The following is a 14,213-nucleotide window of genomic DNA, read 5'->3' as shown; positions in this document are numbered from 1 at the left end:
CCCAACTGGAACATATTTAAACCACATTTTCTGTGTTATATTTCATCTGCAACAACAATGTGAACTTATATCAAGATATGTTTGGATGTTAATTTCTGAATGCATATTTACCCAAAGACCTGAGGAGGTTTCTCCGCATGAATGACTTCCACATGGCAGATTATTTTGCTGGTCGGTAGTTAAACATGAAATAAATGTGGATGATGGGTCCAGATAATTGACAGGGGAAGTACTTAAGCAACATAACTATCTGTGGAAGTAGTATGTCCCAAAGCTTTCGTAAGCTGCCAAATCGCATACTTGTGCACTATTCTACGCCATTTTGTAGTATAAATAGTGTAAGTAGTATGTTCACACTGAAAACGAATTTTAATTAATTACTTTAATTACCCGGATGATGCACTCATTCATGGTAAAAGCAAAATTCTCGACGAGAGTGATTATAGCGATTCCCGATTGTGAATGCGGCAATACTCACGGCAGGTATTATCTGATAATTCAGTTGTTTATTTCACTGATTTGGCGACTGTCAAACGTCATCAGGGAAACGGTTTGAATTTCCGCTTAGTAAAAAAAAGCATTAGTGTGCCATTTGGGACAACACTACATACATATACTATCCTGTTGAGTGTGTAAGTGCATAAGTACATAGTGCATGAGTGCATAGTGTATAGTGTGCCATTTGGGACGCAGCTATTCTCTTCTCTTACACACTCAAAAGTGTATACTTTTCCTTCACATAAAAGTACACACTTTGTGTTATGTTAAACAAGTTGAATTTTTGTCAACACGTGAGCATCATACACCATGAAAATCATTTACCAAGGATAAACAACCTCTGTGATTATTGTATTGTATGATAAAACCCATCTGATGCACTTTAATCCAACTAATAACTGTTAATGTTTATCCATCAACTCAATACATGATGCATTAACAGCTTTTCTTCCATTTAATTCTCTCTTTTGCTCAATATTTGATAGGAAACATCCTTTAGTTTGACAGTCCCTCCCCCAGATAGTGAATTAGACCTCTACAGTGTTGTGAAACAGTCATCTTGGAGAGCTCTCACACCCACCAGGGCTGTTTCGCTGTTTAAAATGTATGCGTAGTAACAAAGTGTTTATCCTAAAATTATAGCCATGCCTGGGAAGGAACCACCACCATCAGCACAAACAATCTAAAGCGCCAAACACAGCAATTACCCATAAACACCTGCTGTGTGTGGGCCGCCGCGCGGGGAAGCGACGGTGGAGCTGATTTTGGTGGATTCTGCTTGTGGGAGGGAAAGACACCGTTGACCCTGTTTAGCTAATGAACGACACCGTCCTCCTCGCACAACTGTACAACTCCTGGGAGCCAGGAAGATGAAGGAGAGCGGTTTTTGTCTGTAGTTCTGGACGGTGGAGGTGGAAGGCAGTGGCTGTCGGAGTACACAAATCAAGCGCTCGGGTAAAAGTACTGATAATTTTAAGTACTATTCTCTGATAAAAGTATAAATTAGTGTGTTTCAGTTCTACCCAAGTATTTGTAGTGTGTTAAGTGTTAGGTTTTTGAAAATTACCCTCCATGCAATTTGTAACAGCTCTAGATAAATGAAAAAATCCAGCTAAGGATTCAATCTGAAAACTATTGATTCTCTTAAAATTTGATTGATTGAATCATTTATTGGAGACCCGCTTTGACAAGATCATTCTAATCGTTAACAGGTGAATTTTCTGTCTGGATCATTCAAATCATGAGTCGTTTACTGACAAGCCTCTCTGACAGGATCATTTTAATCGGTGAATCATTAGCCAGATGGCTCTATCATTTGAATCATGAATTGTTAACTGGAGACTCGCTCTGACATGTTAACTTTAATCAGTGAATCATTGGCTAGAGATTTGTTCATACTGAATCATTTGAATCATGCGTTGTTTAGACTCGCTCTGGCTGGATCATTTGAATCATAAATTGTTAAAGGGCCATGACACCCCCCACTTTCGGTTAAAGTCTACTTCAGAATTTTTTCAAAAGATGCATGATTAATGGGCGTGGAGCTCCGCGAACATCAGGCAGGAGTGGGCGTGGCCAGCAGGGGAGAACGTGAGCGAACGAAGCTAGCTCACAAAATGAGACAAACCATGAGGAGACGCATGAGTTTATAGTTTACAAAGTTAAAATGCAAAGAAATGAACAGTGATTTAATGCCCTGCTACATTCGTTATTCGTAATTTTATATACACATAACCACAATTTATATCATTATAAAGATAAGTGTGTTCATGTAAACACTATAAATGAGGATTCTCCCTCAATCCCCGTATCCAGCAGACTCAGTGCAGCAGGTCTCCTGACCTGTCTATTTTAACCATTAGCCCTGCTGGTAATCTGGAGGATTTAGGCAAACACAGCAGCACAGTGATGTGTCTGAATGTGAACGAACTCCTGATAAAAGACAACGTCCGCCATTCTCTAATTCTCGTGCTGCTCTCCCGACAAAAATGCTAGCAGCACGCACACAGCTTTGCTGTATGATCGGCCCTGACAAGATCGCGGGGGAAAACATGCAACAAACCCCGTGGATCATGGAAACAAACGCATATGAGCCTTCATGAACGGCTAAATACTGTGTGCCCATGCCGTGGGTCCGTGACGTGTCTCACAGCTCGGGCTTGACTATGGCAGGTCTCATGAATAATTAAGCAGCCGACTCTTCTCATAGGATAAGAAAACTCCACTATGAATAATAATGAGAAATCGACGCGTCATCATTGCACTTGCAGTACCGCGATACGTCGCCGATTTTGATCCCGCCCCAAAAATCATTTTAAACCCGGAAGCTGAAATTTGCTGACAAAAGCTCAAAATTATCCAGTTTTCCTCACAATTAAAGCTGACAGGTGCTAACATTGTCTTAACTGATGCTCAACACACACAAATCTGTTAATATATAAAAAAAAAAAGTTCTCCAGGGTGTCCTGAACCTTTAACTGGAGACTGACGGGATCATTTTAATCGGTGAATCATTAGTGAGAATCATTCTAACTGAATCATTTAAGTCACTAAATTTTAACCGGAGGCTCGCTCTGACATAATCATTTTAATCAGTGAATCATTAGCGAGAGAATTGTTCTAACTGTATCATTTGAATCATGAATCGTCAGTTGAAGACTTGCTCTGACAGGATCGTTTTAATTGGTGAATCATTAGCGAGAGAATCTTTCTGACTGAATAGTTTGAATCATGAATCAATAACTGGAGACTCACTCTGACAGGATCATTTTAATAAATGAATCATTAGTGAGATAATCATTCTGACTGGATTATTTGAATCATGAATCGATACGTGGTCTCTTGCTCTGACAAGGTCATTTTAATCATTAGCTAGAGAATTGTTCTGACTGTATCATTTGAGTCATGAATCATTACCTGGAGTACCATATCAGTAGGAACTACATTTGAATTTATTACTTTACCGTTCAAAAAGTAAGTTCTATAGAATATGAATGGAACTCGGATCTACTACATCCACCATTTTGTCATCATCACATGACCTGCCTGCGTCAGATTCACTCCCACTCATACATTTTTCAGCGGTGCATTATGGGATAGCATAGTGCCCATCAGATGCGCACATTAGAATCTTGTCAGAAGTAGGAGGTCATTCGTGTACTTCTCGCATACTGTTTTTTTGAATCCTATGAATTCACACATAATACTCAGCTCACATACTGTTTTTAGCATATACTATAGAAGTATACGATTTCGGACAGAGCCAGTGGATCATTAGCGAGAGAATCATTCTGACTGGATCCTTTGAATGATGAATTGTTTACTTGAGACTCACTATGTCAGGATCATTTTAATCTGTGAATCATTAATTAGCTTATCGTTCTGACTGAATCATGCATTTTTAATTGGAGACTTGCTCTGATAGGATATTTTAATCTGAAATTCGTTAAATGGAAACTTGTTATTACCATATTATTTGAACTTATTTTTAAATGTTTTGGGATAAAAAGTACAGTCAATTGTTTTGAAAAGTCTAAATACTCAATTTATGTCCACCACAGCTGAAATGTCATTGTACACTGTAATGTGTTTTGCTGTGCACTTTGTTGCTTCTAAATCACCAGAATACATGGTAACTGGTCAAAAGTTGGGCTACAGTACAGGTCCAACCTAGTGAAGTTGCCAAAAGTTACCAAATGTTTGTGTGAAATTTCAGTCTGAACGGCATGTTTTTCAGTATGTCCTGCTATTCACTGCAATGCATGCTGGTCTGCATTACCATTCCACACAAGACTACAGGTGTCAGAGTTATTTTCCTCCGGCGATGTAACGGTCTGTCAAAACTGGGCGGGAATTGAAGGCTTGTTTATACCAGCTTCCTCTAACACGTTCACACTCTACTACTTTTTAATTTCCCCTCTTGTTAAATTGAAAGCATTTTTTTTTCTCTCTCTTTTCTCCGGTCTCAGCTGCTGTCACCATGGCATTTATGTCTATGTTGGACTTCAATAGGTCGAAGCACTGTTTATCAGCGGCTTCTTTTCCTAAAAGAGTCTCAGTCTCACCAGCGCTCATGTGTCGTCCGCCCAGGGGGAGCTCAGGCAGTTTGTCAATAGGCCCATTATGCGACCTGTCAAAGAAAATGACAAGGGCCCATGGCTCTCTCAGTTACTGTCTGGGTATTGAGAAGCGCACAAGAAAATGCCACACGCTCCTACAAGAATTAAACCTTGTAGTGGTGTGATATTTTCTTATTATGATGGCAGGAAGAGAGATAACACTTTAGCCCTAGCCAGACCACCTTGCCAGTTTTCACATTTTAAGCTGGTTTCAGATCATTTCTAATAGTCTTTATCACTTTACTTGATGACTATGATGGCCGTAACCTCTTGGTTGAAAGTACTAATTACAATAATTAATGAACATTTGCCAATTCTTGTCATTCTAATGAGTATTTTGCATGTTGTTTACACTTTCAAATTGGTTTAATTGCTTTGGATATCTTAATCTCTGCTATGACATCTTTTTGTATTCAACAAAGGGATTTTACTGATGTTTTAGCAGTTTGGAACAATATACCGTCAACCTAATTAAATGTTTTCAGAGTTTATCATTTCTCAGTAATACAGTTTATTCACTATAGTTTAGAAAGTGGTAATAAAATATGTCAAGTAATCCAGCCCGGATTTCACAAAGAAACTCTTTTAATGTCAGAAAAGTGTAATTTGTACAAATTTATTCGTATCAAATGTAGGATTTTTTATAAATGGTGTCTCCCCAGTCCTCACCCTAAAAGTTGTGTTTACACCATACACAGAATAGGCAAATAAATCACGATATTTACGCCTAAATAGATGCGTGAACATTTTAAGTATACTCGCTTCATTTGCGTCATAGGCAGGGCTTCTGTCTGCACGGTGACTCTAGCTTTCTTGCTAAATGGCTAACATGTTTTTTATTGAGAGAATGGCTGTGTTTATGTGCTTTATGAAGAGTGAAAAACAGCGTTGACTCATTTGAAGCCGTGTTTGAGTCCACTGGATCCATTCAGAGGTCCTCCAGAAACTATACCTGGATGATGGAAGCTTCAAGTGGTGCTTCCGACTGAGCCGAGCAATTGAATTGCACAAAACGCCCAACTTGCTTTATGCTTCATTTGCATGAATCGCGTCCTTCGTGTCGCCTCATTCGAGCGTATCTATTCGCGTCTTTGCATTGACTTAACATGTAAATCACTCGTGCTTGATGCTTCATCCACGTCTGATGTGAACACAGCAAAACACCACCCCTCATTGGGGGTGTGCAAATTGTGCTAAATGTACAAAAATAATACCAATTAGGCAGTAAATAAGAAAGTTTTAAGCTGCCGTAAGATCGCATTAAAAAATCCAAGTAAAACAATGTAAGTACAAAGAAGTTTTCTTCAAGTAATTAATTCTCCATTCTGTTTGTTGGCAATGTGTTTTGTGTAATCAGTCATAGAAATAGTTAAATAAAAAGTTTTAAGACTGGGAATATAACATTTCTAATGGCCCACACTGTTTTGGGGCTCCCAGAGATACTATTAAGGGCCCACCAGACCACCCCCCCTTTTTTTTTAACTCGTCTACAACACCCCCACTCTGCTCTTCTCTTTCGTCCGCGACACCCTTTTACCGGCGCCCCTGCCTGTCGGTTATTGACGTCCAGCTAATAAGACTTATCAGTATTGGCCAAAATTCTTATATACATCAGACAGACTATTTATGCTACTAGAACACTTACACTTGTCTTCTCCCAATTGAACAATCACATTCTTTTTATTCATTTTGAGTTTTTTGATGAATTAACATGTTGTAAATCCAGCAGCTCTAATCTCTCTACTCTAACATTACGGCACCCATTATAGATCAAATAATATGATCAATTTTAAGTTGTTTAAAATACCAAATACATGTTCTTAGACACATTTGAGAATCTAAATATCAGATATTTTACAATATAATTAAGATATTTGTCAAAATTTGGAGAAAAGTGGGAAAAATAGGCTTAAATTATCTATTATATTACCGGTCAACTCTCCCGTTTTCCCGGTATTCTTCCTTATTTTACAGTTCTATCCCGTTACCATCCCATAAAGGTATTTATCCTGTATTTTCAGTCTTTCTCTGAAGGGTGGCAATAAACATTAAAGAGCCGATCCTTCCTATACGCAACCCATACCGCTGAACCACCAGGAGACGCCCATTGCTCCTAAATGTTAGTCTGTTCTGTGCTTTCTGTGTTTTATTTAGGCATGAAAACACTTTGAAATACATATGGATTTCAAATGGACATATAAAAACAGAAAGGGATTTCCTTCTTTTCCATTACAGCTGCTGTTGCCCCTCCTATGCAGTCCTCAAAATAGTCATATAGCAGTGCGTGACTGTCAGCTGACGCATTCCATGGTGATAAGTAGATACTGTTTCCCAAACTAATTCTGTACACGCGATTTTAAGCGGAGCGAAAGTTTGGGGTTTGGGTGCATGTTTGAACAGACATGTACACATAATTAATAATAATAACATCTAAAGGTATCGATTTTGGTGTTTTTTTTTTTTCAAACACAACTAATTTTGTCCTAAATGAGCATAAAAAGTAAGAAAGCCGTCGAATGCTTTTATTATAATTTTAGATGAGTGCATTTTTAAAGTGACACCTCTGTCATTTCATGTAATCAAACGATAAATCTAAATGAGATTCATTCACTGCTCTTTAATCAGTATGTGTAAGTTATACAGTGAAGAAAAGGTTAGTGAGATTTGATAACTTGACACTATTTCTTTATAATAGCTATTAATTTTAATAAGCCAAACTGCTCGCCAATTTATTTGCCCGTTTAACTGTTTATTTACAATGAAACAGCTTCAGAAGCTCCTTTTTCAAGGGGGATATCCCTTATTAGGGTGTGTATATTCCTTATTTTCACATCCCAATATTGACAGGTATGGGTAAAACTAGCTAAACCTCTTTCTCTTGAACCTCCCAAGGAATCTGTAATCTGTTAAGGTGAGCATTTTGAATATTTTTCCATTTGTTCTCTTTGAGATACTTCTCTATTTTTTACTACCTTCCATGCTTTTTCTTTTTTAGGTGATAAAGCACATTTCAAGTGGCAAGAGCCGAACATAACTCACTGTTAACTGAGCTTATCTGAGTGTCAACGACATTCGATTACTTTTTTTCCCCACATGTAATTGGTTCAAACCCCTGTTTCCTTTGTGTTCCATGTGTATTTCATATGTAATTTTACCATCTGAAGCTCTTGTAGTTTTTTTCTGTAAGAGTAAAGAGAGAAATGAGCCATTCAGCCTCATCAAACCCAGACATGCTCTTTGATTCGTTTGGAAATGAAGCTAACTGCACAAAGGCTTCTCAATATGACCGAACCTTTGGTTAATTCCTCCATTATGTCACAAATCTCAGACATTTACTGAAGCGCTTCATAATGGCTTTATAATGGAAATTATCGCCGGCCATAAAAGTTAATAAATTTCAGCATATGCACAGGCTTAGCTAATGTACGAGGTTAATGGTGTTTCTTCGGGAACGGGGCGGAGCGTTCCGTAAATTTACCCCACAAAGCCTCGATGTTGAAACGTCGGGCCGCCGCACCAATAACCAGATCCAGATAATGAGTGTCGATTTCTGGGAAGCGCGAGCCAATGCTGAGGCGAATCTCCATTAAAGCTGAAGTGCTTTGTCAGCCCGACTGTATTGCATCTTGCTTAACGAGATTAAGTGAATTTAGATCTATGGCGAGCACGTCCGGCTCGTCTTTCTGGGGAAATAAAAAATCTGTGAAATATTTGTAATACCTTGAGCAATCAGAGAAGCCAAACCCAGGTTCTCTAGAGTCACAGCCTGTTAGATGTGTAATTCACTTTCACAGTCTGAATGCAGACATCAGAGGCGTAATTAGTCACCTTTCTGAATGCTTTTTTTTTCTTTCTCTCTCTCTCGACTCATTCTCTCTCTCTTTTTATCTCCTTTTCTTTCCATCTGGCTTCCCAGCGAGGTGGGACTGGATCCATCGGAAACAGATGTTCCCTCACCTAGCCAGCTATTTTCCAGGCTGGAGCGATTCTTCCACACAACCTGAGGTGAACTTTTAAAACAGTCACACGCCATCAGAGACAAGCGATATGAGCATCCACACGTTTTTTTTTTTTTCTTCTTCCTGAACATGCCTTATGAGCGTCGTTTCTGAAGGCCTGCCATAAGCCCCATTGGGTAAGTTCAGTCTATTAGTGTGCTGATGATTTCAAACCCCCACACGGATCGCTCCGTAGAAGCCAATGATCCGTGACGGATAGGACGGTTCCTCTTTGGTTCCTTGCCATTTTCAGCGCAGGCCTGATTTCCCTACAGTAAACTCGGGGACTTTGGGTTTCACAGGGCTGGAGCTCTAGGGGTTGAAATGTCGAAAGATTGTAGGTTGGTATTAAGTATAAATTTAAATTAAGTTTTGGTATTGTGGGTCACACTTTAGGTCACAATTCACGATATTAACAAACCATACTAGCTTAATAAACTAATAATTAGCTGTTTATTAATTATTAATGCTGTTTATTAATTCATGAGATAGTAGTTGGGTTTAGGTTTTGTAAAGGACTATGGATGCAGAGTAAGATCATACTTTATAACTACTAATGAATAATTAATCACAATAATAAGCCTGAATTGTGACCTAAACTAAAGTGTCACAGTATTGTGTAGCAAGGAGCTGGCGAGGGGAAAAAATAATGATTCTGTTTAATAATAATCATAACTTTTTTATTTAAAGATATGAAGAGATTCAAAGCTATCATTAAAGTATAAAATAATCACCTTTTATTATATTTGTGCATATGAAAAAAAAATAATTGTTTTTATTGATATGAAAAACTAGCAAGCTTCTTTTTTAACAATGGTTATACGTTATAATAAAATAAAATATGCACGCTTTAATGGAAAAATATTATTACTGTTGCTTCTTTATTAACATTTGTGTTGATCCTGGAACAACATTCCAATCAGCCAATCAGAATTAGAGATGTGTTTAGGCTTAGATGTTAGGGTGGCATCATACTTGGCAAAATAATGACGTTGTCACGCTGGTAGACAAAGAAGACAGAGCTGGTTAATGTGAGTCTCCGGGCCCTATCATACACCCGGCACAGTGTGGCGCAAGAAGCAGCGCAATAGTCTTTTGCTAGTTTCAGCTTGGCGCAAGAGTCGTTTTGTGGCGTTGCGCTACGCTGTTTAAATAGCAAATGCATTAGTGCTCATTTGTGCGCCCATAGGCGTTCTGGTCTAAAAAGGAAGGCGTTCTGAGGCGGACAGCTGGCGCGTTGCTATTTTGAGAAACTACAATAGATTTTTCATTAGACCAAAACTAACCCGGTCTAAACTCCGGCGCAGAGTTGCGCCTCGCTTACACACTGCTTAATACGCACAAGAGAGCAATAGGCAAATATCTTTACATATGAAAACATTTAAATATTAAGGATATATATAGGATATATTAAGAATTGATATAGGATATAAATATAAAGGATTAAAATATTACAAAACATATTATTTTCTAGCCTATATAAATATGAAAAACCACTGCTTTTATGTCTTCTTCATCTCGGGAGGCTTTTTCAGTTCATTCATAACAATTTGCTTTTGTATAATGTTATTATTATTAGCAGTATTATTTAATATATCTATATTTATATTTGTTTTATTAAAAAAAGCTTAGATTTGCCCACCTGTCAGGTTTAAGACCATATGGGGCCTGGCAGGTGTATTTGGAAATAACTCAGTATTTTGACCAGACTTGGTCATTATTGTTCATTTATTCGTTTGCTAGAAATTAGAACTGAATTTAGAAATAGTTTTGAAACAAATCTTTGCGCTTAACAAATGAAATTAATTATTTATAGGCTAATTGATGTCTGTGCGTAAAGGTTTCCCTATCCAAGAGCGAAAGTGAAAGTAGATCATTTATCTCTCATTCTCACGCAGTAGATGCTCTGTTTAACAGTTTTCTGTTAAAAAAACTGTTAACTGTTTGCTTGTGAAATGCTCATTTTTTCCACTTAGACTTACTTTGTGTCCTGTAAATAGCGAATGCGCTCATGGCGCGATGCAGCTGACTCTTAAAGGGAATGGGAGATGAGATTCTGGTTTATTCTCAAAACACACCTATAACTCATTAAGAAAATAAACTCAACCCTTTTAAACCATGCGCCTTGGCGCAAGGCAGATTTCCCGTCCTTAAATTAGCAAAAACGCGTTCTGACACGCCCTGAAAGCCCTGCGTTTTGCGCTCTGCGCATGGACCGTCAAAATAGAGCCCTCCGTGTTGTAGCGCTCGATCTCACAGGGTGTTCACTCTCACTAATTGTATATAAGAAATATGATGTTTGTTTTCATGTAGCATTATATAATCAAAGTAAGATATATAAAAAATTAACGTGATTTTTTTTTAAACAAATGAAGCATTGCTTTCCATCTTATAAACACAACCAAGCTTTAAAAACACACTCTGGACTACACCTTCAAGTCAGTACTATTCTAAGGCTTCATGTTTTAAAAATTCAATAAAAAAATTTCTAGCAACCGCTTTCCAAAATTTTACAAGACACCCAGAACATCTCATAAACGTCAGGGCACCATCTTGCTTTTGCAGCTATGAGTTTTCACCCTTGAACACCACTCTCAATTTTTCCTTCTAAAGCCGTAAACCAACAGCTAAAAGCATTGGCGTTGTTGTTTTGGTTGTTGTGCAGTTGCTCTCCCAACCGAGATTGTAGGCCTACCGCTAATCCAGAGCAAACAGAAGCCGTAATTAAAGTCCAATACACTTCCGCACGGATGTAAAGAACCCACAGAGACTGAGAAAAAAAGCTCCAGGAGAGCGAACACACACTGCTCTCTGTGACTGGACGTCAGCCAGCTGTCAATACCCATCTGCTGCTGGACGATACAGATGAAGGAGGAGAGTCTATCAGCTTTCAGAGCTCCACAACTCTTCCAGCTCCTGCTACAGTTGGCTTGAAAAAGTGTAGGTTGTTTATCGGATGTTGTCAATTAGTGGCTGGAATTTAAAGACGTCATAAACTAAAAGGTCAAAGTTCAAAAAGGTGAATTTGGTCTAAAACAGCTTACATTGAAGCTAATTTGTAAAGAATGACAGGTTAATGTGATGCTTAAATTAATTAAAAGTGTGGCTAAACTTCGCCTCTGCAGAAGAAGATCAACAACTGCTGGCTCCGTCCACTAATTCGAACATGTAGGGAAATAACAACAGCAAATACTAATCCCAATATTATGAAGGAGTCGAAGAGTTTTATTTCTACTTTTAAGACCAGGGAGTTAAATATGATATTGAAATACATTTATTTGACAAAGTATAAGATTTCTTTGATGAAGGCCCCAATCCGTAGCTTGAATCAGAAGCTTGTATATCCAGCTACGACTGCTGAGGACGAAGGAATATTCAAGATTTCACACCTAGCTGATATTTACAATAAGCTTGTATGGCATGCTGTCCTGGGAAAGACCTCGAGGAAACCTCGAGCCCAGGGCTCTCTCCCATTCACAGGGCGAGAGGGGAGATTGAGCTTAGGTAGATCTCAAAAACTCTCCAGCTGATGTGGCTAAGGTGAACTCCTTTGAGACTAAAATATACTGATGCTGGGAGCTAGACTATGATGCCCATTTGGCTTAGTCAGTTTACGTATGATGCATGTCCGGGGAACCAGGGCGAAACCCATGTGGACACGGGGAGAACATGCAAACTCCACACATAAATGCCAACCGGTCCGGGGAGGACCAGAGCCAGCTGTATTCTTGGTGTGGGGCAATAGTGCTAACCACTGGGACATCATGCTGCCTAATTTAAGTGAATAGGGGGAGGAGAAGGGGGGTTTCTTCCAAATGAATATAGTAGTGAAATAAAGACTGTGGTTATTAATAGTAACTTAGGAATCATATGATTGGAGGATTCAATTCAATTCAGCTTTATTTGTATAGCGCTTTTACAATGTAGATTGTGTCAAAGCAGCTTCACATAAATGGTCATAGTAACTGGAACAGTGTAGTTCAGTTTTTAGTGTTTAAGTTCAGTTCAGTTTAGCTCAGTTCAGTGTGATTTAATCATTACTGAGAGTTCAAACACTGAAGAGCAAATTCATTGATGCGTAGCTCTACCAATCCTGAACCATGCGAGCCAGTGGCGACAGCGGAGAGGAAAAAAAAAAAAAAAAAAACTTCACCTGATGAGAGTGAAGAAAAAAAAAACCTTGAGAGAACCAGACTCAGTTGGACACGACCATTTTAATTTCTCCGCTGGCCAAAGTCTTGTACAGAGCTTCAGTCACCGCGGTGGAGGCTGGAAGATGGCCTCAGCGAAGACTCGTCTGTCCCTGGAGCGTCGCTGGAATCAGACTCATGTTCTCCACTCCCCACGACCATCAGCGCAGCAGCAGCTCAGGATATGGCCTGGTCCCGGATATGGAAACCCTGGGATCATATCGTCGCTGGTCTTGGATCCAATCAGTGACTCCGCATAATCTGAGGACCTCGGGATGAGTATCCCCAGGTGAAAATAGAGAAAAAGAGGATCATGATTAGCTAATGCTGGACCGGCTGTGGTCAATCATAATCATGTGATCCTCTTAAAATTAGTTTATAAATAAAGTGACTTGAATGCAAAATTTGTGTGATCAGGTCACATAGAAAGTCAACACTAATGCACCGACAGAGGCTATTTTGCCAGGCAGCATGAACAACGCGGAATGCGCAACTTATTTGTCCCAACTGCATCTATCGTGAAAGTTCAAATAACTTGAGTAGAAATTTGTGTTAATTTGTCGTGTCGCTATTGATTGGAACTAATTGTAATGAGTGACATGATATCAGGTCTTAGAAGAACTGGTGCTGAAGTTAAATTTCTAGGTCGCCAGCATGTCATTAGGTAGCATTTTGGATATGCGCATAAAAAAATGGTTGATTGAAATGCCAAGATGCGCATACATTTTGAAAATGCGTGGGAAGATGAGTAGGATAAATTTTTTATTCGATAATAAAAAAGTGCGTAAACTACGATGGAAACACTTTTACTTAACGAATTCCAATATGCGCATTTAAAAGGTCATGTGATTTTGTTATATGAGATCAAGTGATGATAAAAGTGAGTGTAAATGGACAAACCACATTGTAAAACATCTGAAATATTGTTTTGGCCATTCTAAAACGCCTGAACCGTTTTAATATTAGTGTTTTTTTATTAATTTTATTATTATTATTATTTATTTTATTAATTACCTCCAGAACTGTCCAGAGCATCTGTGCTCCACTTCTCATGCGTTTAAATGCTACTACGTGTTCGTTGCATGTCGGCATCGTTGTCACATCTCTCAGTGACCACCTGAGAGCGCTGGAGTGCATCAGGACTCAGAAGGCACTACAGCGTCCCAGAAAGACTACAATTCCATACATACCATGCGCATACACTGGAACACATACACTGATCTGTCATCACATCTGTTCTGTTACCGTTGATTATCTGGACTATATATTCCATCATTCCACCGTTGTTTGTCATCGCGTCGTTTGTCTTCCTTGTCAAGTTGCCCAGTAAGTCTTGTATATCGAGTTACTGTTCCTGATCTTGTTCCTGTGTCCTGCTAATGTCTAGTTCGTGTTTATCTGCCTTAGTT

General features: G+C 38.8%; 1 protein-coding gene across 4 annotated transcripts in view; it reads left to right on the top strand.

Annotated features, from left to right (window-relative positions):
- cntnap5b (contactin associated protein family member 5b) overlaps positions 1-14,213 on the top strand; it is a 179,167-nt gene that overhangs the window by 16,227 nt on the left and 148,727 nt on the right. For 3 of the 4 annotated variants that reach the window (XM_009296210.5, XM_073937421.1, XM_073937420.1), the window contains one exon: positions 8,533-8,621. The gene's annotated coding sequence lies outside the window, so the exon portion shown is untranslated. Of the gene's footprint in view, positions 1-1,140; positions 1,453-8,532; positions 8,622-14,213 lie in introns of all 4 variants that reach the window. The other variant, XM_073937419.1, reaches the window with a different exon arrangement.

This window comes from Danio rerio, chromosome 22 (assembly GCF_049306965.1).
Source record: "Danio rerio strain Tuebingen ecotype United States chromosome 22, GRCz12tu, whole genome shotgun sequence".
Taxonomy (NCBI): Eukaryota; Metazoa; Chordata; class Actinopteri; order Cypriniformes; family Danionidae; genus Danio; species Danio rerio.
This window is presented reverse-complemented; position numbering and strand designations above follow the sequence as displayed.